Source organism: Phodopus roborovskii, unplaced genomic scaffold (genome assembly GCF_943737965.1).
Source record: "Phodopus roborovskii unplaced genomic scaffold, PHOROB, whole genome shotgun sequence".
Taxonomy (NCBI): domain Eukaryota; kingdom Metazoa; phylum Chordata; class Mammalia; order Rodentia; family Cricetidae; genus Phodopus; species Phodopus roborovskii.
The window spans coordinates 13502928-13528287 of record NW_026126549.1 but is presented as its reverse complement, the minus strand read 5'-3'; positions in this window follow the sequence as shown (position 1 = coordinate 13528287).

The window sequence follows — 25360 nt, the reverse complement described above, 5'->3', positions numbered from 1 at the left end:
AGTCTGAAGATTTCATAGGCTTTACCTGCCACCACTTTCTTGAAGTTCTAATTTTGTCTTGGATATGGTGGATTTCCCAGACTTCCATAGCTGCCATTGTGTGCCTGTTCTCCTCTGCGTTTCTTCTTGTCTCTAATTTGTAGTGTATAGTTTATTTTAAGAGAACAACTTTAGCTGACTATAATACTGTACATATTTATGGGACACAATGTAATAATTTATATATGTATATGTAATATGTAGTGGTTAAACTAGCATAATTAATTAGCATTCTGTCTCCATATGTTTTTGCAATTTTTGGAGGAGTCTTGCTATCCAGCCCAGGTTGGCCTTGAACTCATGATTCTGCTGCTTCAGCCTCCTGAGTGTTGTGATTACAGTCAAGTGCCACCAAGCCTGGCTGTGATATTACTTTTTTTGAAAAGTATTTGTAAAATATCAAATGCTTTCTTCCTATTGAAAGATCAAAAGAAGGACTAAAAACTAAAGGAGGCTCAAGTGATCCCTGGTCTTAGGTTTGAAGACTAGATGGATGCAAGGGCAAAACTGCATGGGAAATAATTACAAAGAAAAGGGACAGAAAGTACAAGGCAGGCTGAAATAACTGAGTATCATAGTGAGGAACGTGAGACTAGCTGGTGTGGTATTGTGTTTGTGGTGGAGAAAACCCCAGGGAAGCCACATTAAACAGATTGTACTTCATTTTGAGGGTGGTGAATTCATGAAGCCTTAGACTTTAGAAAATACACTTCAGTTGCAGTGAAAAGAAAAATTTAAGGGGACAATAATGGAGACACAATGTCCTCTGTCACCATAATCTGTGCAAGCGACAATGGTCTCCAAAGGCAACATGGGTTTCACAGTTGTGAAGCACTGTGATAGTTTTGTCTGTAAAGGGCAGGAGATAAGGGGCAGAACTTTCCAGATGGGCAGAAGATATTGAGAGCATAACCAGAGATGGTGAGCTCAGTTTATAACAGGTTGGCACAGTCAAACATATGTAGAGCCTGGGAGCAAGATTAAAATTGTTAAGTGTGGGAATGTTGAGAGAGATGGAGGAGGATATGTGCGTGTGTTGGAAGGACAAGTACTTTGGGGGAAGGAGTGGGCAGAGGACAATAGTGGACTGAAGACTCTGTTCACACCAACACAAGGGCAGTCAAGGAAGAAGCTCGCACAAGAGACCAAAAAGGAACAGTCAAAGAAACAAGGAAACCACTGGGTGAGGCTCCACAGCCAAGAGAAGCGTGGTGCCTGAGGGTATGAGAGGCAGTAAGGTCCAGTGTGAAGCTTTTCTCGAGCTCTGGAATGGCTGTTTTAACTGCACAGACGATCAATAAGATTTATAGGCGTTTGAATCTCATTAAATTTGGTGTGTGATAATTTTTAAAATGTGTGGTTTCTTTATAATAAAGTTTTAATGTTGAAAAAAAAATAACAAGAATTTTGAAATGGATTGGTTTTCTTTTTTCTTCTTTTTTTTAAAACTCCAAGTTCTATCACTCTGCAAACTGCAAAGCAAAATGGGGCTGGGCTGTAGTTTGGTGATACAATCCTTGCCAATTGTGTACAGGGTTTCTTACCACCACATTTGAGCCCTACAATGTAACAAGGTATCAGTGAAAGGAATAAAACTTCCTTCAGTATGGTACATTTGTGTGCAAAATGACAATCCAATACTGAGTGGTGGTGGTGCACACCTTTAGTCCAAGCACTTGGGGGTCAGAGGCCAGCCTGGTCCACAGAGTGAGTTCTGGGACAGCAAAGGGATACACAGAGAAACCTTGTCTTTAAAAATTAAGACGACAACAGCAACAAAACCCAAACCAAACCAAACAAACAAAAAACTCAATCCAGATTCCTTTACCCAGCTGAGAGATCCCATCCCCTCCAAGTCGAGGAGGCTCATAGTAACAGTGTTGTACTCTTTTCCTTGCTACAGGAAGCAGCAGTCCTAGCTTTCTCATTGTTGCCCAAACTCTGAAATCATATATCCCCAGCAGTGCCTCTGCTAGTGCTGTTGTGAAAAGTGCTTTCTGCAGCTCTTTGCATAGTTAGTTGCTTCTGTCACTTGGATCTTGTACCGGTTGTTATAGCATTGATGAAGTTTTTCTGATACACAAACAGCACAACATCTAGCTATCACACCACCCAGCTCAATGTCATCACAGCAGCTCTCGCTGATATTTTGGGTGCATGTGAAGTATTGCCTTAGATGTAGGAATCAGCCTATTTTAGTCTGAGGTCTACATTGCGGAAAACAAAAACAGCGGGAGGAAAGTAGACTTCCAAGCTTTGGGAGTTAGAGCAGACAGGGAATAGAATTGCCACAAAGGAACAGATATATTGGATCTAAAGAAAAATGATATCTGTCTGAGTTCAAGGCTAGTCTAGTCTACAGAATGACATCCAGGCCTTTGCTTCTTTCTCAAAGAAGCAAACAGTCAGACAAAAAATCCCACGCCCCCAAACAAAACAAAAAAGAAACCTGAACTCCTAAAACAAAATTATAGCTGGGCAGTGATGGCACATGCCTTTAATCCCATCACTCAAGAGGCAGAGATAGGCAGATCTTCAAGTTGGAGGCCAGCCTGGTCTACAGAATGAGTTCCAGGACAGCCAAGGCTCAAAACAAAACAAAGAAAAGAAAAATTATTATTTGTTGTTATCCGATTTTTCTCCTTTCAGGTCTGCAGACATGGAAGGCACTAAGATGTTTAGGACAGCATAATGTCTAGCATTTCCAGACAGTGGGTTGAGGGGTGAATGAGGTGATGGATTAAGACCTTGAAAGCAACAGTAAAGTTTCAGTAGATTTGAGCTTCTTATGAATAGAAAAATGGGTGCTATTGGAGCCATCGATGCTACAGTTGAGGACGGGAAATGGAGAGGAGAAAGGAGCAGTTGATATTTCTATAGGTGGAGAAATTCTGGATGTGGCTGTAGAACAGACAGCAGACAAGCTGGCCTATGGGATGGGGAGAAGGAAATGAGCCACAGGCCAAGAAGTAGGACACTGTTTCCCTGGTGCCACAGTTGTCTGAAGAGTTGGTTAAGATTACAGGGGAGAAGAAGAGGCTCCGCAGATAAGAAAAATCTACAATGAATAAGAAATATGGTTGGTACGTTAGTGTGATCCAGCAGTTTGCCTGTGTAAGGCACTGTAAGCATACTGCTATGTCAAAGAGGAAGTATCTTTTTCATGAGGGAGGAGAGAATCCTGGGAAGAGAGGAAGATGTCTTTTCTTTTTCTACCTTGGCATTCTGGCTTTTCCTTAGAGCTACAAGACCAGAAGGAAGCCAACCTTCTGGTTGGATCAGCAGAGATAGGAGGTTTAGGGGCATGGTTGGTGACACAGGAGCTCCCCACACAGAAGGTATTTCTGCATGGTGTAAAGGCTGGGTTAGGACATAGACGGCAGGTCAAGGGAAATGTAGCATGGCGAAGGCTCGGGAGAGCTAGCTGGAGTGATCAGTGTTTCTGTAATGCAGGACATGGATCAGAACAATGGTGGGTGGCTTATCTGGGAAGTGGAACACATACTTCCTGGCAGGATTCCTAGAGTCAGGGGAAGTCTGTGCTGCTTTTCTGTAGGAAAACTTCTCTTCTCTGGAAATACATATTTTGGCTCAATCAAGGCATCAACTATAGAAAGGTACTCTTGATTTAGACTCTTGGAGCCATATTCCTGTAGAGCCATATATGCCTGTGTTCCAAGACTGACTCAGCCACCATGTGACAAGCTCTTCAAGTCCTGCCATAGGTTGAGAGCCTGCACAAACCAGAGTTCAGTCAGCTATTGTCCTAAGCAAGGACACAGAGATTTGAGCAAGCCTGCTAAAACTATGGAACCTACAGCAGATTGTCATGAAGGTAACTGATATCTACCAAACCTGGCCAGATTGGAAAAGTCACAATCCTGACCTACAGACTTGTGTTGTATAAGGTAATAATTGTTTAAGCCAACAAATATTAGGGCACAATAACCCTAATTCATGTCTCTTTGCTACTAACCTTATAGTTTTCTTGGCTAGATAAAAATCGTCACACCAAAATACAAAAGTCTGAGCAGGAAAGGAAAGAATCGAGGATGGCCCTCAATGGCCATGCATGCTCTGACTGGGCAGGAAGGGATGCGACTAAGTGTGTAAGTTACTCTAAGCCCCAAAGACTCACATGTGAGTGTGGAGTATGGAATGAAACCATAGTTTGGGGAGGCAGCACTGGTAAGATAGGATTCTCTGGATTGGGTCACTTCAAGATAATATAGGTAAATGTTAGGTTGGATGTTCATTCATATATGTATGTATGTATGTATGTATGCATGTATGTATACATATATGTATGTGTGTGTGTGTACACACTTTGAAAGAAAATGGCAGCCAAAGGGAGTGTTAGGAGGTGTGGTCTTGTGGGAGGAAGTGTGTCACTATGAGGGCAGGCTTTAGGTCTCTTTTGCTCAAGCTTCCCTCAGTGTGACAGTCAGTCAGCTTCCTGTTGCCTCTCAGTCAAGATGTAGGACCCTCAGCTCCAGCACCACATCTGCCTGCATGCTGCCATGCTATCTACCATGATGATAACAAACTGACCCTCTGAAACTCTAAGTGTACCCCCTCAGTTGGACGTTTTCTTTATAAGATTTGCATGGTCATGGTGTCTCTTCATTGATGGGAGATGTCATTCTGTATATGTTTCTCATACTGGTTAATAATAAAGCACTGTTGGCCAATAGGAAAGGAAGATAGGAGGGACTAGGAGACAAGGAGGAAATAGGAAGTAGAAAGGAGGAGTCAAGATGGAGAGTCTGAAGAAAGCAGTATGCCGCCGGCTCCCCGGTAAGAGAAATACATAGATCAGCAGAAATGGGTTAATAATTAAGGCAGAGCTAGCCAATAAGAAACAAGTAACAGGGCCAACAGCATTGTATCAAATACAGAGTCTCTGTGTATTATTTGGGGCTGGTGGCGCGGCAGCGGGACAAGACCAGCGGCAGCGGGCAGAAAAACTGTACTCGTTACACTTCATAGCAATGGAAACCTAACTAAGACAATACGTACATACATAGGGGAATACCTATGTAAAACCACATGGCTTGATCAAAATTTTACGGTGAATAATATCTGTCGATGATCCTGTGTTCTTGCCATTGGACCTCTCTCAAGGGTTGTATCAGGAACACTTATGGATGATCAGTTTTGTACTCTGCATGTGAGCACTCTCAGCGATAGATAACCAGTCCTATGAGAGTCTGTAAATGGGAAATTTTACCCCACTGAAGGACCAAGGGGAGTTCACTAAGGAAGCAACAACTCGGAGATCCGTTTGATTTAAGGAATTCAAATATTCGAGAGAGTGGCTAAAAGAGAGTAATGGGAAGAAACAGTGAGGGACAGATGTGCCAAAGCTTTATCACCAAGGCAGTGCAATCTTGCTGCTCCTAACAGCTCACTTCCTTCTTTACCTTGTCTTTCCTTGTTACTTCAGACAGTGGTTATGGTGCAGATCAGGCCCAGTGCTGATGCTACCTCTCTAGGACCCGTAGAAAATGTCTTAAAACGTGGTTGAGCCATAGGCGGCATGAATACTTTTGTTACTTTGTTTTCTGAGATGAGAGTGAGCAAGAGCTCCAGGTTCCAGCAGCCTGCTCTGTCTCTGTCACTGCTGCCCCCTCCACAGGGTCAGGGGGCAGTGACATCAAAGGCTTGTTCCTGAGCCTCTGCGGTTTCTCTAGTAGCATTTTTGGGAGCAAGAGAATAGTCTAATTTCTGACTTTTTTTTTTTCCAAAACCAAAGATGTGTTTTGATCTCCAGCCCCAGATGATTACAGTGTCATCACTACAACAGTGTCACAGGTGAGCCTCTTCACTCTCTGATCTGAATCTTTCTAAATGTATAGGAATGCAGAATCCATATTTCCCATTGGAAGAATTTGTTTTGCTCCAGATGTGAAGGAGACATGGGAGAATTGTAAACTGGTTGTCTTCAGCTCCAGCGCTGTGGCTCTGTCTCCTATCACATAGGTACTGTTCCTTAACTTTGGGAAAGGCGGCCTCAAGACTTTTAGCCACTATGTCATAACCTGTTTCCACTGTCTGAAATAACAACAACAACAGATAAGGTAAAGAAGGAAGTGAGCTGTTAGGAACAGCAGTGTTACATGGCCTTCGTGATGAAGCTTTGGCCCTTCTGTTCCTCCCTCATACCCCTCACTGTTTCCTTCCTTTACTCTGTCTTCAGCCATTCTCTTGTGTGTTTGGATTCCCCTAAATCACACAGATCTCAACCGAGTTATTGTTTCCTCAGTGAAACTTCCCTTGACCCTTCAGTTAGGGGAAAACTTTTCCAATTATAAACTCTCGTAGGACCGGTTACCTATCACTTGAGAGCACTTAAGCACAGTTTCAGTTTTAATTTCATCCGAGTTTATCGTCTGCTCAGTGCTGCTTCGCTTAGGGACAATGTGGTCTCTGGGACTCTGGCTTTCCTGTGACAGCCCTTGTGCACAGGGCAAGCACCCAAGAAACATGCATAGAGTAAGTAAATGAATTCAAGTGAGGAAAGCATGGACTCCCACTCCCAGAGTTTTAGGGATTTCCCCTGAGTGCTTGTATGAGTGCTCCTGATCAGGATGTTAATGGCAACTGAGTTGATCTGAAACCAGGTTTCGTTTTTTCTTTGCTAGGGATATATTGTAGCAATTTTTCTGTGATCAGACTGTCCTAACACCTTCTTGAGATAGTTGTGGGACAAAAGTGAAATCAGCGCCACTTCCTGCTATTAGTGGTGCGTATTTAACTGCTGTGTTTTTTCCCTCAAGGATTTAGAAAATGGAAACTTTTTTTTGATCACTGTCCTTAGAGACCTCTCCCTCTAAATTCCACAATGTTGAATATATATATATAAGTACATATTATATATATATATATATATATATATATATATATATAATATGTGAGCACTCTCGGCAATAGGTAACCAGTCCTATGAGAGTCTGTAAACAGGAAATTTTACCCTAACTGAAGGACCAAGGGGAGTTTCACTAAGGAAGCAACAACTCAGAGATCCGTTTGATTATATATATATATATATATATATATATATATATATATGTATAATATTATATATTATATATATAATACAAGTTGTTTCTGTAGAAAACATTTGACATTACGAATGATGAACTCTAAACTAATGAACTCTCTTATTTTAATTGAATGACTCTTTCCAGGGCTATTGACAACACATTTGCATTGCGAGTTTAGGTTGAGTTCCAACAGCTCTAGATTTAAATGCCAGAGGGAATCCAAGAAGGACTGAAAGTGGTTTTGCTTGGTTCTGTGTAACTCTAATGCATCATGGGATATGTTTTCACAACCTTCAGACAGACTTCTGCACACAAAAGCTTCCTTGACCTGCATCCTCTCCTCTAAAGTAGTCAAGGACTTAAGTAGATTTGTCATGAGTCATCAGCCATACCTTTCTGGCACTGTCTTGCTAAGCCATGTGGCCTATAATGCATCATTGGCACTGTCACCAAGGCTGAGAAATGAGCATTCTGACACCAATAGTTCCTTTAGCCTGAATAATTTGGCTATTTTAGTTCCAGAGTACTCCAACGCTGGGGAGTTTTCCTTAGTTTTTGCCCTTGCATCTAAGCTTTTGAACTTGATAACAACTCTTTGAAACGTCTGGCATTTTGAACAAATGATTTTAAATTGGGGACAGATATCTTTGGGGATCACATATAAGGAGAAGTGTTATGTTCCAAGCTGGGAGCTTGTTTCTAAGCAGGTGTCTGTCTTTAGCTTGCCAGGTGCCCTTGCCCTGTGAACCCCTTGCTGTCCTCTGTCAGGTCCATGCTGCAGGTAGCCTGCTTTGTTATGTTTTTGTCTTTGTTCTTTCTGCTCACTGTTGGTTCCTTGAACAAACAAGTGCTTATGCTAATAGCAAGATAGCCAACCTTAAAAAGGGTGTAGTGATCAGTATCCATCATCTTTGCGAGTGCCTTGTCACTACATCAATTAATACAATTGAGCAAAAAATGTCACAAGCAGGGTGGAAAAACCTTTTCATAGCCTTTCAGGGGGAAGTTTACTTCCAGCTTTTTTCCCTTGCATTAGCTCCTGTCATCTACAAAACAACAGAACCCAGTGGTGTCAATTATATTTGATTGACTGAGTAAAGCACACACACAAATAAGCGAAAACAATGGACACAAAAATCTATATATGACTCCCCTTGTCAGAGAAAGCGCTTGTCTTCTCCATTTTCATGCTGCACGGTGTCCTGCTGCTCCTGGCTTAAATGTCTCCTTCAGCCCCTAAACTATCACCAATTAAGTTAGCAGGGTCTTCAAAGGTGTCAAACGACTCCCCAGGCAATCGGCTCTAACTGCTGTTCAATAAATGAGGTCTAATTTATCAGTTTAACTTCACTCCTAAAAACCAAATGCTTCACGGTGCAAGGCTCCATTTTCCTACAGCGTGAGGGGCAGTGACCACCAACACGGTAAGTGGCACAGGACGGCTACGTTGTGTCTGCTAACAATGGCACATTCTATTGGGTATTTCGTTGTGCACCCTCCAACATTGCACATTTTTAATACTTGGCACGCACACACGCAGGAAACCCCCACAGGCCAACAGAAAACACCCTGAACAAAATCCATATTTAAAAACAAAAACTGCCGGACGTTTAAGTTGGACAGCACAACAGGAGTTGAAATGGGCGCCAATTCCCAGCGTAGAAACAAATACACAGGCCTTTGTTTCTAAATAAATTAACTGATGCAGATTTGGCTTGGAAGACTTAGTTTGAATGGAAAGTCTTAGGAATAAATGGGCCAGAAATCTGAATTAACTGTTCATCAGTGAAAATCATTCAAAGCTATTGATGAGATTAAAAACACTTTACGGTGTAAAGCTCAAATGTTCTATCCGCATTAGAATCACTTGTATATCTTTGTGTATGTTGGTGTCAAATGAAGACTGTGAGTAAGAAACATAAGGCCTACTTCTAGATAGATTTGGGCAGAATTAGGTTGAAGCTTGCTGGGATGACAACAAATAAAAGCAAAAAACAAGGAGCTAGACAGAACTACTGTGAGCACACGAGTGGTAATGTGGTGTCATACATGGTACCTGCTGTGTGCCATGTATGCATACATAGATTTCATTGTAATGAGAATGCTATTACTATAAGAGCCCGGAGGCCCCCAACTGGGACTTCCAGATTGTTATTTCCTTTAATAATAATGATAATAGTAATGATGATATTAAAATGGATAATAGCAGAAGCAAAGTCAGTTTACCTAGAAATGCTGGGCATGGTGGTACACTCCTGTAATTCCAGTACTGGAAGTAGAGGCAGGAGGATCAGGAGTTTAGGTCATTCTTGGCTCCAGAGATAATAGGTTCAAGGCCAATGTAAGATCAATGCCTTATAAGATCCTGTCTCAAAATAGTGAGGGTAACAATTGTTAATAATAATAACATAAAAATAAAAAATGCACAAAGAGGTTGTGTTGTCTGGAGTTGGAAAGGTTAGAAGCTCTCAAAGGTGACATTCCTAGAGGGTTGACCCTCCAATGGGTATTTGCAGAACACAATCTTTCCTTCATATATATATATATATATGTGTGTGTGTGTGTGTGTGTGTGTGTGTGTGTGTATAGTGTGTACTATTTGTAGAACACCATCTTTCTTTCTTTCTTTCTTTTTTTTTTTTTTTTTTTTTTTTTTGGTTTTTTGAGACAGGGTTTCTCTGTGGCTTTGGAAGCTGTCCTGAAACTAGCTCTTGTAGACCAGGCTGGCCTCAAACACACAGAGATCTGCCTGCCTCTGCCTCCCAAGTGCTGGGATTGCTGGGATTGCTAGGATTAAAGGAGTGTGCCATCTTTCTTACACACACACACACACACACACACACACACACACGGTTGTTCCATGTATGCTCTGTCTGTTACATGCTGGTCTTGGTTGGGGGAAGTTTCCAATCTTTCTTAGTGCCAACTAGTTTCTCTCATAGGCCTGTTTCATAGCCTCTGTGAGAATGTTTCAGATGCCCTCTCTATTCTATCTGATACTAGCAGAGATTTTGAAGTTTACATTGGCCAAGGGGTAACTGGGGTTTATCTAAAGACACACTTTACTTAAATCATACTTATAAGTAAACTTTAGAGGCTCATTTTGGATTCTCAACCTTCTTCTATGACTATGAAATGAGACACCCATGTGTGGTAGGCACAGGAGGTACATGTTATAGTGATTGACTTCTCTCTTGCCTCTGTTAGCACATTAGTGTGGTGATACATTATTTATGATTTAATAAAGATTGCCTGAAGGATCAGAATCCAAAGCCAGCCACACCACAATCATAGAAGCAGGGCAGTGGTGACACACATCTTTAATCGACAGAGGCCACCCAGGGTTACGCAAGAGTGAATCAGTCCAAAGGAATAACAGAGCTCATGCCTTTAATTCCAGCACTAGAGAGGTATGTAAAGAAGAAGCAAAGGGTCTCGTGTGGCAATTAGTCTCCAGCCACGTTGAAGAGAGCATAACAGTCTGGGATTCTGAGGCTTGATGGAGAGCAGTGAAGTCTGGAAATGCTATCTGAGGTCCAGTGGATCGCCCCTTTGGTCTGAGTGTTGACAGAGGTGAGAACTCTTTAGTGACTGGCTACTTTGCTTTTCTGATCTTCAGCTTGAATCTTAATATCTGTTTTTGGGTTTTTATTATTCGTGTTACACATTAGCTTTGTCCTAATCTAGCTGAGGAGGCAGTTCATCTGCCTAGGGGTAAATTTGAATTTTTGTTTCAGAAAGTAAGCTAGTAAAAGAATATGTTCTTCATCTCTTGACACTCACAACCGAATTTTATAGCAGGAAGAAAGGTCATATAAACCAAGCTTAGGATGGTATTTTACACATCCTGTATTTTTCACATTAGAATTTTATAAACCTCCCCCAGACAGAATGGACCCTCCCCCTTGAGAGGACTTCTTATGCTCCTTAAACTTTGTCACAATCTTTTATTCACAGGCCCTGCATTTGTGGTTTGTAGACTCTCTAAGGGCAGGGACAGCCTCTCATACATCTTTGATACTGACAACACAATATCTAGGACATTCTGGATGCTGATGCAAAGCAACAAGATTCTTGGTGCAAGAGAATTCTTGGTTCCTGTCTTCTTGAAAGACAGGATTCAGCCAAGACCCATGGTCCAAATAGAAAATTTATTTAGGGAAGCTAAGTAAAGGAAACACTTCGACAAGAGATTGGAGTGGACTGTTCAAAGACGCAGAGACATCTTGTAGGTTCTGTGCTGTAGATCTTAAAAAAAAAAAAAAAAAAAAGAGGTCATTGGAAAAAAAAGAGGTCATTGGCATGTTCATGGGGTAAGGTGACCTTCTTTTCCTTCTTAAATCATGGTAAACCAAACCTCCCTTTTAGGTAAGATCTTTCTTCTCTACAAATCAACACTGCCCCCCAGAGCCACAAAACAAACAAACAAAAAACACACTAAAACAAAGTAGGAACACAAATGATTGTGTACTCAGAGGTATCTGCTGATAACTTTTCATATGTCAAATTTTAATGTCTTAATATTCACCTGTTAATATTTGGTGTACTTTAAGGACTGGACAGAGTTCAGGGAAGGACTCCAGGCTTGATAGTCACTAGAAGACTGACAGACAGAAGTCAACCTGGAAGTTAGTAAGGAACTGCTCTTCACTCTTCCATAAACTATGTTTTATTATATTTTTATGGAAACCGATAGTCAAATGTGGAGTGATTTGGGATTTCCATTAATATAAACAGTAAGTGCTAATATTACATGGAGTGTCCCCAGTGGTGGATGGAGGTCCAGTTCCAAGCCATCACCCACAGCACTCTGAGGAGTTCCATTAAATCTTTTAGGAATCCTGACTTAGGTAAAACCCTGACTCTAAATAATTGGATTTGACCCAGAAAAAAAATCCTGATTAATATGGAGTAGAACTGGAGTTTGTTACACAGTATTTTCATACACGATTATTTTTAAGCACATGGATAAAGAGAAAGAGACACTTGGGAAGAAAAAGACACAATTAAGGTATGAGTGTCGGCTTCTCACAGATTAGCATCACCTCATTTTCTTTTCTTTTTCTTCTTTTTTTTTTTTTTAAACCTACAGCACTCATTATTCCCAGGTTTCCCTGGTGGTCTACCATCCAAGTACTAACCAGGCCCGACCCTGCTTAGCTTCCAAGATCGGGCGCATTCAGAGTGGTGTGGCCTTAGACCTCATTTTCTTACAAAGCTACTATGCAATTTTCCACATTCAAAGATGTGCCCTAGATGGAATCAGCAGAGACAGGCTAAGACTGAGAAAAATGAGGGTGCAGTTCTCAAGGAAAACAAAACCCCATCCCAAAACCTGCCCATCAGCGCAAGCCATTCATCTTCTCTGAACTTCCTTGTCATCTTATTTTATTGCAGTCGAAGTTCCACCTGGCAGGGATTGACCCCCCTGAGTGGAAAAAGCACCGTGGACTTGGGAATTATAAGTATGGAGGGTCTTAACAAACTTAAAGGAAAGGAAGATCCACAGAGGGCTGGAATGAGGAGAGATGTCACTGGATGGAGACAGGCAAATAGAAACAGTAACTGGGAAGGAAAAAAAGCAGAATGTGCTTAACTTTGAACTAGACCACCAAGGCACTGTTACTTTCATCTGAAGATGTCATATGTCACATCAAAATTTAATTCTTCAGGTGGAGTTCAGACAACAACTAAGACACATTATACATGCAAAATCCATATTTGTCAGTCAAATAAATAGAAACTGTGGTCTCTTTCTCACATTTAAAGTAAATGAGAACTCTCTGGGTATTTTCAAGGGTTAAGTTAGGTGCCACAGTCTTAATAATATGCCTCATCCATAATGAGCTCTTCTCAGAGCTATTCAGAAAGGTGACTTCAGGGAATGAAGCAGTTATCAATATAGGATCCTATTAGTATGTAAAAATAGTCTTAGATATTACTAAATTTTTAAGTTCTGGGAAGCTAAGGTATGAATTTATACACAGTAAGTTTGTATCTATCTTAAGTAAAGAATGAATCATATTTCATTCTCAGAACTCAAGCAGGTATTACCATCTGCAGTTTTTATACCCAAAACACATCATGTCCCCCTAGTATGCACTCCATGAGTGATGCAGGCCAGACTCTTAATACTGAAAGGACAGTGGGAGAAAGCTAGCATAGAGGTACATGTAAGAAGAGAAGACTTCCCTGGGATGACCATCTTATCCTTTTATTTGAGGAGGTGAAGTTGAAACCAAGGAAGTCTTGGAAGAAAGAAAGGGTACAAGCTGAAGAATCAGCATCAGGAAAGGCACATGCATATGAGATGCGCTGGCAAGAGGAGAGGATGTGAGCATGCCCAGGGGAAGGCTGCGTGTGGAATCTAGGAGAGCATGGGGCACTGGGGTTCCAAATCAGGTAGGGCATCTGAGGTCTTCCTTCACACAGATGATCCAGTCCAGTTTGCATTTTGGGACATGGGTGCTGACGTCTTTCTTTGGCACAGGATGAAACAATCCCATATTTATGAATCACCATACACTTACAGTTCAAAAATAATCAGAACGAATGCTTCCAAGTTGTTTCTTCAGAAACATGTTGAGTTCATTTGGAAGCAAATACATAGCCTGTGGGTGGAAGTCAGAAAATGCTTGCCCACTGACCTCTGTGGTCCTATCATAGATTTAGCTGGTGATGTCATTTATTGAGAGTGAAGCAGACCAGATTAAAAGTCTGGTTTGGGTACTGAAGAGGACTGGCTGCTTTTCCAGAGGACGCAGAGTCAAATCCCAGCCTCTTCCTGGCATCTCACAACCATCTGTAACTCCAGCCCCAGAAGATCTGAAACCCTTTCAGGCATCCATGGGCACCAGGCACACATGTGGTGTACAGACATATGGCAAAAATACCTATATACATTTAATAACAATAACAGCAAATTATTATTACTATTACTATTATCATTATTGTTGTTATTATCATTGTTGTTGTTGTTATAGATCCACCTGCACAGTAGTTAAGAGTGCTTACTACTTTTCCAGAAGACCTGAGTTCTGGTTCCCTCAGAAGCCTCACAACTTCCTGTAATCCTAGTTCCAGAGAATCTGATGCCCTCTTCTGGCCTCTGTGCTTAACTGCATATATATGGTGTGCACCAATGCCTATGAGTGCACATACCCACCTAAATAAAAAACTAATGAAAACACACACACACACACACACACACACACACAAAACTTTGAGTCTGGCTTGGCCAATGAAAATATCATACCAGGAAAGTGTTTTGTTGCCCACGGAAACAAAACATCTGAGGACTTTGATGACCATTATGCCAAGGTTAGCCCAGTCCTCTGAGGACAGCCTGGACCATGAGGTCACTCAGAGCCCCCTGCTCCCTCAGCTTTCCCGAACTGTGAGGTTATTTACTGTGGGACAATGAAAATGCAAAGCATCCAAGGGGCCTAATCTTCACTTCACTATTAAGTTGAATCGTTGAATTATCAATTTGACATTTAAAAAAAATGATATATTTTATGGTCTTATTGCATAAAGTATTTTTATATACTGAGAGCCTCAATTATTTTTGCCAAATGAATTTGGAGAGAAATTCAATTGGAAACAGTTGCAAGTGATCTCCTTAGTTGAGGAAGTGGGGTTGCCTGGTATCTGTGTTCTCTCACTGTGAGGTTATTTAGGGATGGGCTACTGACATCGAAAGGCAGGCGGACTGGCCAGGTAGGAGCTGTGGGGGAGCATCTCTCGTGAGAACCTGTGGCTGTCATTAATCACCTCCTCTGTGAGCTACTGCCTTCCTCACTGTAGCCCCAGAATCCTGCTGCCTGCCCTAAACTGGTCCTTCTTTTTGTCTTTTTTCTTTCTGTTTCTTTCTTTCGAGACAGGGTTTCTCTGTATAGTCCTGGTTATCCTGAAACTTGCTTTGTAGCCCAGCCTGGCTTCAAACTCACAGAGATCCACCTGCTTCTACCTCCCAAGTGCTTGGATTAATGGCTGGGCCACTATGCTTGGCTTTGCCTAAGTAATTCTCTCCATCCAAGCTGGGCTTTCTAAGTCCCAAGGATCTTCCTCATCTTCAGGACCAGATCCTCTGCCTCAGACTGGCGTTCCCCTGTTGACCCAAAGTCCCTTCTCTCCTATCAACCCCTAAACAAGCATTTCCAGCAGCTCATCTGTGGGGAAAATCCAGGCTGCCTCTCCAAATCCAGCGTTTCTGATATTCGTGGTTTTACATCTGGGCCTTGTTTCTCCTGAAGGAGAAGTCACAATCTGCTTCTCAGTGATGCCCACAGGAAACACCCAGCTCACTGAACCTCCCTGAGACATGTTCTTTCTGTACCTAAACACATCCAGACTTCCCTTTCAATTCTGTTTAAGATCCTCAGTACAACACCGTACTCTGTGCATGTAAATATCTGAGAAAATGTCCTTCCTTCCTGCATTAAAAGAGAATTTGATCAAAGGGACAATGATTTCTGCATCTGAGGAAAAGATTTAATCCAGGAATCCATTTGTCAACTAAGGATGCAGATGATAACCGGAAGGGAAGTTTTTCTGCTAGGCTTGTGTTTATAGGTAAGGTCCTCATCCTCACACCATTGACTTCACTCTGGGTGGTTTCACAATTTCCTGAAGGATCACCTTTCAATTAAACAGCAAACCCACCCTGCAGCCAAACCTTGCTTTCTTCTTTCCCAATGGTTTCTCTGCTTTCAAAGCCTGTGGGGAAGCCAGAGATTGCCTTCCAGAAGGGGACACAGAGCCGTGGAAGTGAAACTTAGTTGGTCTGCGGCCCAGGACTTCAGTGTTTAGAATTCCTCGGGCTCTGTGGTCGAAAATCTTGCTTGGTACAAATCCTTGCCAAGGTGTACAAGGGTTTCCAAATGGAAAATTCTAGAAGGCTTTGGCTTCCAGCATGCTGTGTAGGTCACAGAGAGTGGGTCTGTTATGCAGAGCTTGAAGATTTTCGTTCATGTTATTATTGTGCCAGTGTGTTTTCAGCTGATTCCTTTTATAGGTTAATACAGCATTGGGCATGGGGGGGTCAGGGGGAGAGTGAGGCGGTGGAGGGTGAGAGGGGTAGGGGGATTCACAAGAGAGTAATGCTGACACCGTCCGTCCACCCGCTTTGTTGGTTCCTTGAGGATCAGAGACACAATTGGGGACAATACAAGGAAAGGAAAGCTGCAGAGGTAAGGTGAGCCGTGACCTAGTCTTACTTCTATGTCACTGCCAGCCCCAGCATGAAATCTATGTAAGTAGATACCCTATCAGCTGCAGAGAATGCTAGCTGTTCATCAGGCACATGCTTTTCTGTTTGTCTAGCTAGCGCATTTCCCACACTTACTTTGAAGTTGGAGATGGCCTGAGTTCTAGCAGATAAACCAGAGTGTGTGCTGTGCTATTGCTGTTAAAGAACCTGTGCTTCTCCAGTACCTTTGCTGGCTGGATCCAGTGAGAGTGAGGCATGGCTTGCTCTCCTCTCCTCCACTCCCCTCCTCTTTTTCCCCCTCCTCCCTTTCTTCTTCCTCTCCTCTCTTCTTCCTCTTCCCTTTCAGTACCTGAAACTGAACTCAGCTCCAAGCTCATGTTAGGCAAATATTCTCCTACAGAGCCTCATCATGGTCCTTTTTAATTTTGTTTTGATAAATTGCTCAGGTTAGCCTCAAACTGGAAATCCTTCTGCCTTGTCCTTTTAAGCAGCTGGGGATGACAAGCATGCGCCACCATGCCGAGCCAAAACCAAGTTTTTTGTCCTCCCACATTTTTGTGTTTTTAGCCTCATTTTCCCTGACTTGTCCAATAGGTTTACAGATTGACAGTACAGCTTAGAGGTATTTTTTAGACCTCTTGTATTTGCTAAAGAATATTTCATCCGGTTGGATAATATATTGGCCCATTTGTGTAGGAGAACTTTTCAAGACTCTATGTCATTGTATCTGTTTCACAGTACTCAGGCCTTGTCTTCTCCTCCCCTCTGTTTCTATCAGTTTTTCTGTTCTCTACTTCCTCCATCCTTCTCTCCCACTCTCCTTGATTGTGTGTGTGTGTGTGTGTGGGTGTGTGTGTATGTATGTATTTGCCTTATCTCTATTTTTGCTTGCTTGTTGGTCTGTTTTTGAGATGGTCTCACTTGCTACCTTGGGCTAGCCTTAAATTTGTGATCCTTCTACCTCCACCTCCCATCACTGGGATCACTGGAATGTGGCCTGGTTCATATTTTTTGTTTTAAATACTTTCATTTCACTCATAGACTTTGATTTCCTACTTACATTTGTTTAGCTGTCTTGATTGCTAAATCTGTTTCTGTTAGTGTTAGTATTCTGATATCTGTACTGGCTTGCCCTTGGGGTTCTGATAGGATACACCCTCAGCTGCAACCACTAAGAGCACCACCTGTGTACATTCACTACGTTCCCTTTAGAAAGGGCTCTGCCCAACTCCCATCTTTAAATGACAGTAGTTGGTAGGAATGTAATCCTAAGAAGTGAGATGTTAGAATAATCTGAATATACACATGTCTTCTAGATATAGTCCCACAGTCCATACTATAGTATACCTAAAACTCATATATCTATATCTATATCTATATCTATATCTATATCTATATCTATCTATATATGTATGTGTGTTTATATATATGCATGTATATATACATATATATGTGCAAGAGTGCACACACATACATACATACATACATACATATAGAGAGAATCTCACTATGTAGTCTTGGCTAAAATGCCCCAGAATTGGGATTAAATGTGTGCACTAATGTGACTTGCTAAAGCTCTAATTTTTGTCAGTTACCTAATTGGCATCTTTTATTTGTATTTGTTTGATGAAATTTTGAGGGATCACAGGGGGAACAAACAGGGTAGCTGCAAACCTACATTTCAAACTCCTTTATTCTGCTCAGGTCAGAGGGTAGGGAGGCTCTGTCCATAGTGTCATGGTAGCATTAGACATTTTTGCACAGAGCATGGGCTATATGGACTTTTCTATCTCACCAGCCAGTTCCCAAATAAGCACACAGAGACTTAATACTTAATATTGATTGTAAATGCTAGGATGATAGCTTAAGCTCCTTCATTTTCAGCTAGCTCATAACTTTAATTAACCCATTTCTATTAATCTATGTGCCCCTGAAGGATCGTTTTCCTCATGGATATACTCCCCATCCTGTTTTCTCTATGTCTCATGAAATTTTCTCTGACTCTGCCCCTCTTCCCAGCATTCTCTCTGCCCTGAAAATCCTGCCTAGCCATGGCAGTGACATACATTCACCCAGTGTAAAGGAATATTCCACACTTCTAGCTTCTAACATTTTGTTTACAAAAACCCTGAGAGAGAATGGAGAGTGTTTGTTTACTGGGGTTTCATTTGCAAAAGCCTTGGTGGAAAAAAAAAAAGTATGGTATGAATTTAAGAACCCGGGACTGTAACATGGTGATTCAGTGCTTTTTTTGCACTAGTTAAGACAGAGGTTCTCAGCCCCTCCCCCCACCTTATTCTACTGGTCTCTTTCATGTCCTGCCCTTTTCTCCCTAAAACAAGATCTGCATGAGCTGACATCTGAGACCCCTTCAGTTTGTGCTTCATGAGTACTCTAGCTATTTGTTTCCATATTCAAAGTTTCTCATCTGATGCTGAAGGCCAAGGGTTTTCATCTTCTGCTAATTTCTTCTTTATTATGGGGGGCGATTTGAGTTTTGTTTATGGAGATTCCCTTCTCTTCACCCAATATCAATTTCATGCCCTCAAACACATTATGTGAGAACCTGGGATCCCCTTCCCCCTCCGATGGAATCAAGCCAGGGACGAAGTTAATCTCAGCCCATTACACTGCTAATGCTCATATTCACCTCGGGACCATTTCCAGACTACTAAGAAGTCATCATCCTTCATGAGACTTAGCACTTTAGCAACTTTACACTTTGCTTAAAATGAACATGGCCATATAATTTATTATTTTAATCAGGATGCACTGGGTGGGAAAGAGGGTTCTATTTACAAACATGTTGGGACCATTGACCTTAAGTGGGACTGTACCATACAAACAGGTACATATGTTCACCCCACTAAAAGAACCCCAGGGTGTGTTCTGGTTCCACAATCTGATGGGCCTCTTCCCCTTGAGATTTTCTACCCTAAAGTACTGTTTTTTTTTTTCACAGTATGCAAGAATACATTTATGTGAGTACTTTAGAATTGTGTTTCCTTCACTTGACTTCTTCCATAATACAGAAGGTAGCACTAGCACTGCATCTCACACAGAGTAAGTGCTCAGTAAATGGTTGCTAGATGAAAGTAACAGACCAGCCCACTGTTTAAAGGCATAGCCATAATCAATTATTTAAGACTATCTTAAGGACAGTAGCTTTTTGCAATGGAGGGGTAGAGCCAGACATTAAAGCTTTATTGGTGGCCTTCAGGCCTGGATATTTGGTATCTGGAGCTCCCATCATTTCCCATATCAAAGGCATAGAAGCTGAGTTTTCTTTGAGAACCATTCAAGTTTTAGTGGCTGGGCAAAAATGGACTGTTAGTGAAAACCAGAGTTTGCAAGTGGAAGTAGGCAGACTTGGATCCTGGCAACTTCTAAAACTCTACTAATGCCCCACAGGAGCCTCTACTGAAGCTACCCCCAAGAAATCCCCTTGGAGCCCCCCAAAACTCTACCTGGAGCCCCACAGGAGCCTCCATTGAAGCCCCCTGCACCCCAGAAACCTACCTGGAGCCTCACCTGAAGTTTGGGTACAACCTCTGGGCTTACTCGGCACCCACATATGGACAGCAATGAAATTCTGTCATGTGGTTAAGTTGGCCACGCTCCAGAGGACAGAATCATATGAATCAAGTCCAGCACAGAACAATCAGTGAGCTGGAACATCAACTTTAAAGTCGATTTAAAAAATTGGAGGAAGTGTAACAACATTCGTGTCTACTGGTCAACCTGGTCTCTACTAGTGGGTGGTGGGACCAAGAGCAGAAGGCTGCTTAATGAGACAGCGTTAGGGAAGGTGTGTGTGTCATGTGGGTAGGGGTGAGGAAGAGGATTTTAGGGAGGTGGTTATTTGATGGCCCTGGACCTGGAATCAAGGTCCTAAATGACACAAAACACTGGAGACTTGTCCTGCACAAGCATTCCTGCTTGCTTTCTTTGCACATTTTTACCCCATGCAGAGCCAGATAAGCACAGGTATTTAGGTATTTCTGGTCTCCACAAATGATTAAAAATTCTTCGCAAAAAATACATATAATAAACAGGATAAGCTTTTTGAAGATTTAATCAAGAAAACAGAAAAGTACAGTGCTGTGAAATCCTGTCTTCTTGACAGAGGTGGCTCATAAATTTGAGCTCAAGTTTTCCAGTATCTAAAATAGAGACAGGAACTGATCAATTTTTCCTCTCAGTTCCCATTTATCATCTCCTCATGCCTGACATGTTACCAAATAACTGGGTAATTAAGTTATATCCTGCTTTCAAAGATTTCATTATTTTGAGAGACAATCTAATTTTTCCAGGTATAGACACCTGTGTACCATTTCCCAGGAATGGTGCTTTTGAAAAGGATTTATTCTTACTTATTTGTGCAGGTACATGTACATACTCACAGGTAGTGAGCCTTCAGATGTGGGTGTTGGTTCTCTGGAAGATCAGCACATGTTCTAAACCACTGAGCCATCTCTCCAATCCCCCTTTAAATATGCTTTTAATGATGATTTAACCTTGATTTCAGCTCAGAGTTTTTGTGTGTCTAGCTAACTTCCATAGGTACACACACACACACACACCTTGACTCAGAAACAAAAAACCACTTCCTAATGCAAAAGACCTTTTTCCCTTCCAGTTCTGGGTCAAACATGGCATCAGGTGCATGCTAAGTATACATTCTAATACTGATCTATGTCCATAGCTATTTTTGTTTTTGTTTTGGAGGCAGAGTCTTTCTTTGAAGCCCATGCTTGCCCCAAACTTGAAATCCTCCTGCTTTCATTTCACAAATGTTGAGGTTACAGATGTGAGAAACCATGCTCACCAACATGATGCACTATCAAAAAAGTCCCATCAGTTCTCTAATGTGTAAACCACATTACACATTGGTTTTCTTTTTTGAAGGAATTAGACTTTCCTTCTCTGCCATATACATCTTCTGACATAAATAAAGAACTACTCTGACTCATTTTGCTCAAGTATTGGCATAGCGACAGAGTGAAATTTCTTCTGTGATCACTTATCACCCTAACTTTCTCCTCATGGCATGGTGTGGATCACAGGAAAGAACTTAGTTCAAGGCTGGGATTGTCTATGTGACATGTCCTCTGTTTTCCAGTCTTCCAGGTAGTCGAGGATTGCCACTGCATGAATAGGTGTCCCCTCTGGAGAGCTGGGTTTGCATTGAGAATGGCTGCCATCAATAACCTTATTTGGGTAAAGACAGAAACTTTTAGTGATTAAAAAATCACCTTAACTCAATTGTTGGCTTGCCCTTGGCAATGCTTTTACCTTAGTGAGTTGGTTGCTAGAACCATATATATATATATATATATATATATATATATATATATATATATATATATATATATCCATGATCAGAAAGAGATTTATCAAAACCTTACCTTTGCTAGACTTTAAGGTACTAAGTAGTGGAGCTGTTCATTGGCAAGAATGTGAGAGGGGCTCAGCAGCAACACAAAGGAAATACCACAGTAAAGCCACACTTTAAAAAGCATGATAATGCCATGTAGGTGACAATAATTGCTCCAGCTAAGGATGGATGACAATCTTTGCTTTAGGGACTGCATTCAACTAAGCATCTGATAATTCCTTCCCTCATTAGAGATAATCAACAGCATCTAGAATCGAGATTGATGGCTTAAATTACATAGAAATTATAGTGGAATGACAGAACATTCATGAGAAAATTATGTAGTAAAAACACAGGAATTTGCAAATAGAGATGCCTAATTCTTTCTCTAGGATTAGGTTTTACTTACAGAGTCTTATTTTTAAACACTATAGTATAATCTCCTATGGAAAAACATAAAGAAAACCACCTCATTTATATAAACAAACAGCTCACGAAGAAGAACTTTTATAAAGTAAGTATAATATCCCAATTTAGGAAATGATGATACTGAAGCTTGACACGTACGTCACGTGAATGTGATAAATACATGGGTGTGTTTCCAAGGACTGGCATCCTTGGCTCCCTTCAGGTTCCCACAAGGATTTGTTAATTTTGCAAAGGTTAAGATTCTCTGTTTTACTGGCTTCCTTAGGGTTTTGTACATAACCACAGGGTTGATTGGCTGAGAATAAGGCTAATACGGTCAAAACACAGAGTCTCAGCTTACTGATAATATGAGAGGATAGTTACTAGGTAAAGAAGAAACAGCAGCCTCAGAAAAGAAGACTTCAGAGGACATCCTTGCTCATAATTTCCATAAGACAAAATAAGAAATTAATAGGTAGGAACTAATTACAGAATGTTGGTCATATGCCAGGGTTCCACACAGTCTATAAAGTTCCTGTTGGTGGTATTGCTCCTTTTTTCTTTAGGATTTATTTTTACACTATGACCTCTAGTAGGTGGAAAGAGATGGTGAAGCTCATACCATTGTTTCAGTTTCAATTACAATCATTTGCAACTCAGTAATCTGAAACTATATATTGCTCTGTGCAGGGTCACTGTGCTTACTGTATTCTGCAGATGCAATATTTGGCCTTGCTGATGAAAAGGGAAACTTTGACAGGATAGGAATTAGGACTAACTATTCTCTCATTGGTGGACTTGTATCCCCATCCCTTGTTCATCTTAGATATAACTCGGATGAATTAGACAGGGGAGAAGTGTGACTTTGGCAATACATTTTTAGTGACCCAGCTACACCACGGGCCCTGAAATTTCATGCTTCAGTACTGGATGCTCATCTTCCTGGTAGTCATGTTCTTTTTATGGTATAAATATGGAAAATTCTCAGCAGATTCATGTTTCAAACACTTTTCTCCATTAGGAGGTCCTGTTTTGTGGGGCTATGGCATGTTTAGGAGGTAGGGACTAACTACCTAGGAGGAGAAGTTCACTAGCCTTTGAAGTTTATTAGCCTCCCAGGCTGGCCACCACATAAACAGCCACTGCCACCCCTAACATTGCGACTTCTATGATGGACTGAATTTGCCTGGAATTTTGAAGTGAAATAAACTTTTCCTCCATTCTCTCTCTGTCTCTCTGTCTCTGCCTCTCTCATGCTCTCATGCGCACACACTTTTTTTTTGCTCTCAGAAGGTGTAACAGATACACCATTACACCATTCATAGACTGTTCCAGACACACCAAGTAGTATGGTTGACAGCATTGACAGTAGATAAAAGCAGCATGGAGTGGTGCCTAGTAGCTTCTGAGTGGGGCTGAAACAACATCAGATATGAGATGTTCTGGTGCTAAATTAATTATCAAATTATTTTCTTAGCCAAGACCATAATTCTTGGGAGCCACAATTCTGTCTAGCACAGGGATGCTAGAATTTTTTTTATTCTTTTAAAACGATAATAAATATACTTTTAAACATGGAAATAATAAGATATGAATACATTCACTTTGTGGATGAGGATATGCTACAGAGAAATCTAAAATCCCCCTTTCACCCTCTCAACCATTAAAGTCTTTTCAAAGTTGTTATGCAAACTGTTGTTCACATCCTGGACCACTTTCTTTGAGCTCTAGATTTGGATGTGAGTGAAGAAGCATCCCCTATCTTTGCTCCTTTTCTGGGTTTCTCTGGATATTTGCTACTTATTGTACTCATGAGATGTACGAGTGGCAAGTATTTTCCCATTCTTTAGGATGCTGTTCTATTCTGTTAATGGTCACCTTTATATGGCAGAGTTTTGTGAGATATAGTACACATCACACACACGCGCGCGCGTGCACACACACACATGCACACGCACACACATACACACACACCCCACCACCACCGCACACACACCACACATACCACACACTGCACATACCACACACTGCACATACACCCACACCACACACTACATATACCACACACACCACACATACATACACACACACACACACCCCACCACACACACACACACACACACACCACACCACACACACACACACACACACACACACACACACACACACACACACACACCTCTCTCTCTCTCAGCAATGTCTTGCTATGTAGCCCAGGCTATCTTCAGATCTAATATGTACCCCAGGCTGGTTTTGAATCCATGTTCCCTCTGTTTCAGCCTCACTAGTGCTGTAATTACAGGCATGTACCACCATGTTAGGCTTGTCAGAGTATACTTCCAACAAATCATTTGAGCCCTGGCATGACCCTTTATTTCCTAGCAGTGTCTTAAACTTCCCTTCCTCTGTCATTATGTCCATTTTTGCTTTTGCCTCAAAAGCACTAGGGCTACCTGCAGAAATCATTTCTATACATTGAGATCCATCTAAACTGCGACCTCATAACAGCTGTGAAATATTCAGCCCTTTCTTAATCTGCCTACTAACGCCATCCAAAGGTGCATTACTAGATCCTGTCCTATGCTGTCTGCCATGGTTATCATCATTCATCTTTACATCTTATATTCCATCCTAAACTATAATCTACATTAAGATAAGAAGTTTAACATTTTGAGAATGGACAAAAAAGAGCAGTAGTAGAGTGTTTCAAATGTACAAGGCTCTGAGTTCAATACCCACCACCCCACAGTACAAGATAAAGAAGGAGGAGAAGGAAGAGAAGAACAAAAAGGAGGAGGAAGGTGGTGGCTTAATATTTTGGAATTCACTTTGACTGCTTCTCTTAGACAAAGCACTTAATGGATAGGATGCTCAAAATATATTTTAAATACTTTCCTGTATCTTTTATAGTCTTGAGGGATTCTTTCGAACCCCAAATAAAAATTGTGGTTATCTTATTTTTAATCATCATAGCTAAATATTTAATTGAGCTGGAATAGATGTTTATATGTGAGTATACCCACATATACCTAAACATTACAGGTAACTAAACATATATGAGCACATGTATGCATTTATGTGTGTGCATCCAAAGACTCCGCCTGCATGCGTGCGTGCGTGCGTGCATGCGTGCGTGTGTGTGTGTGTGTGTGTGTGTGTGTGTGTGTGTGTGTGTGTCTGTGGATCAACCCAAAGAGACTTGATGCTAAGCATGTGTGATGCCACTGAATCATGTTTCCTGCACCAAAGGCGGATTTCTCACCCGAGCCAGTTTGGTCT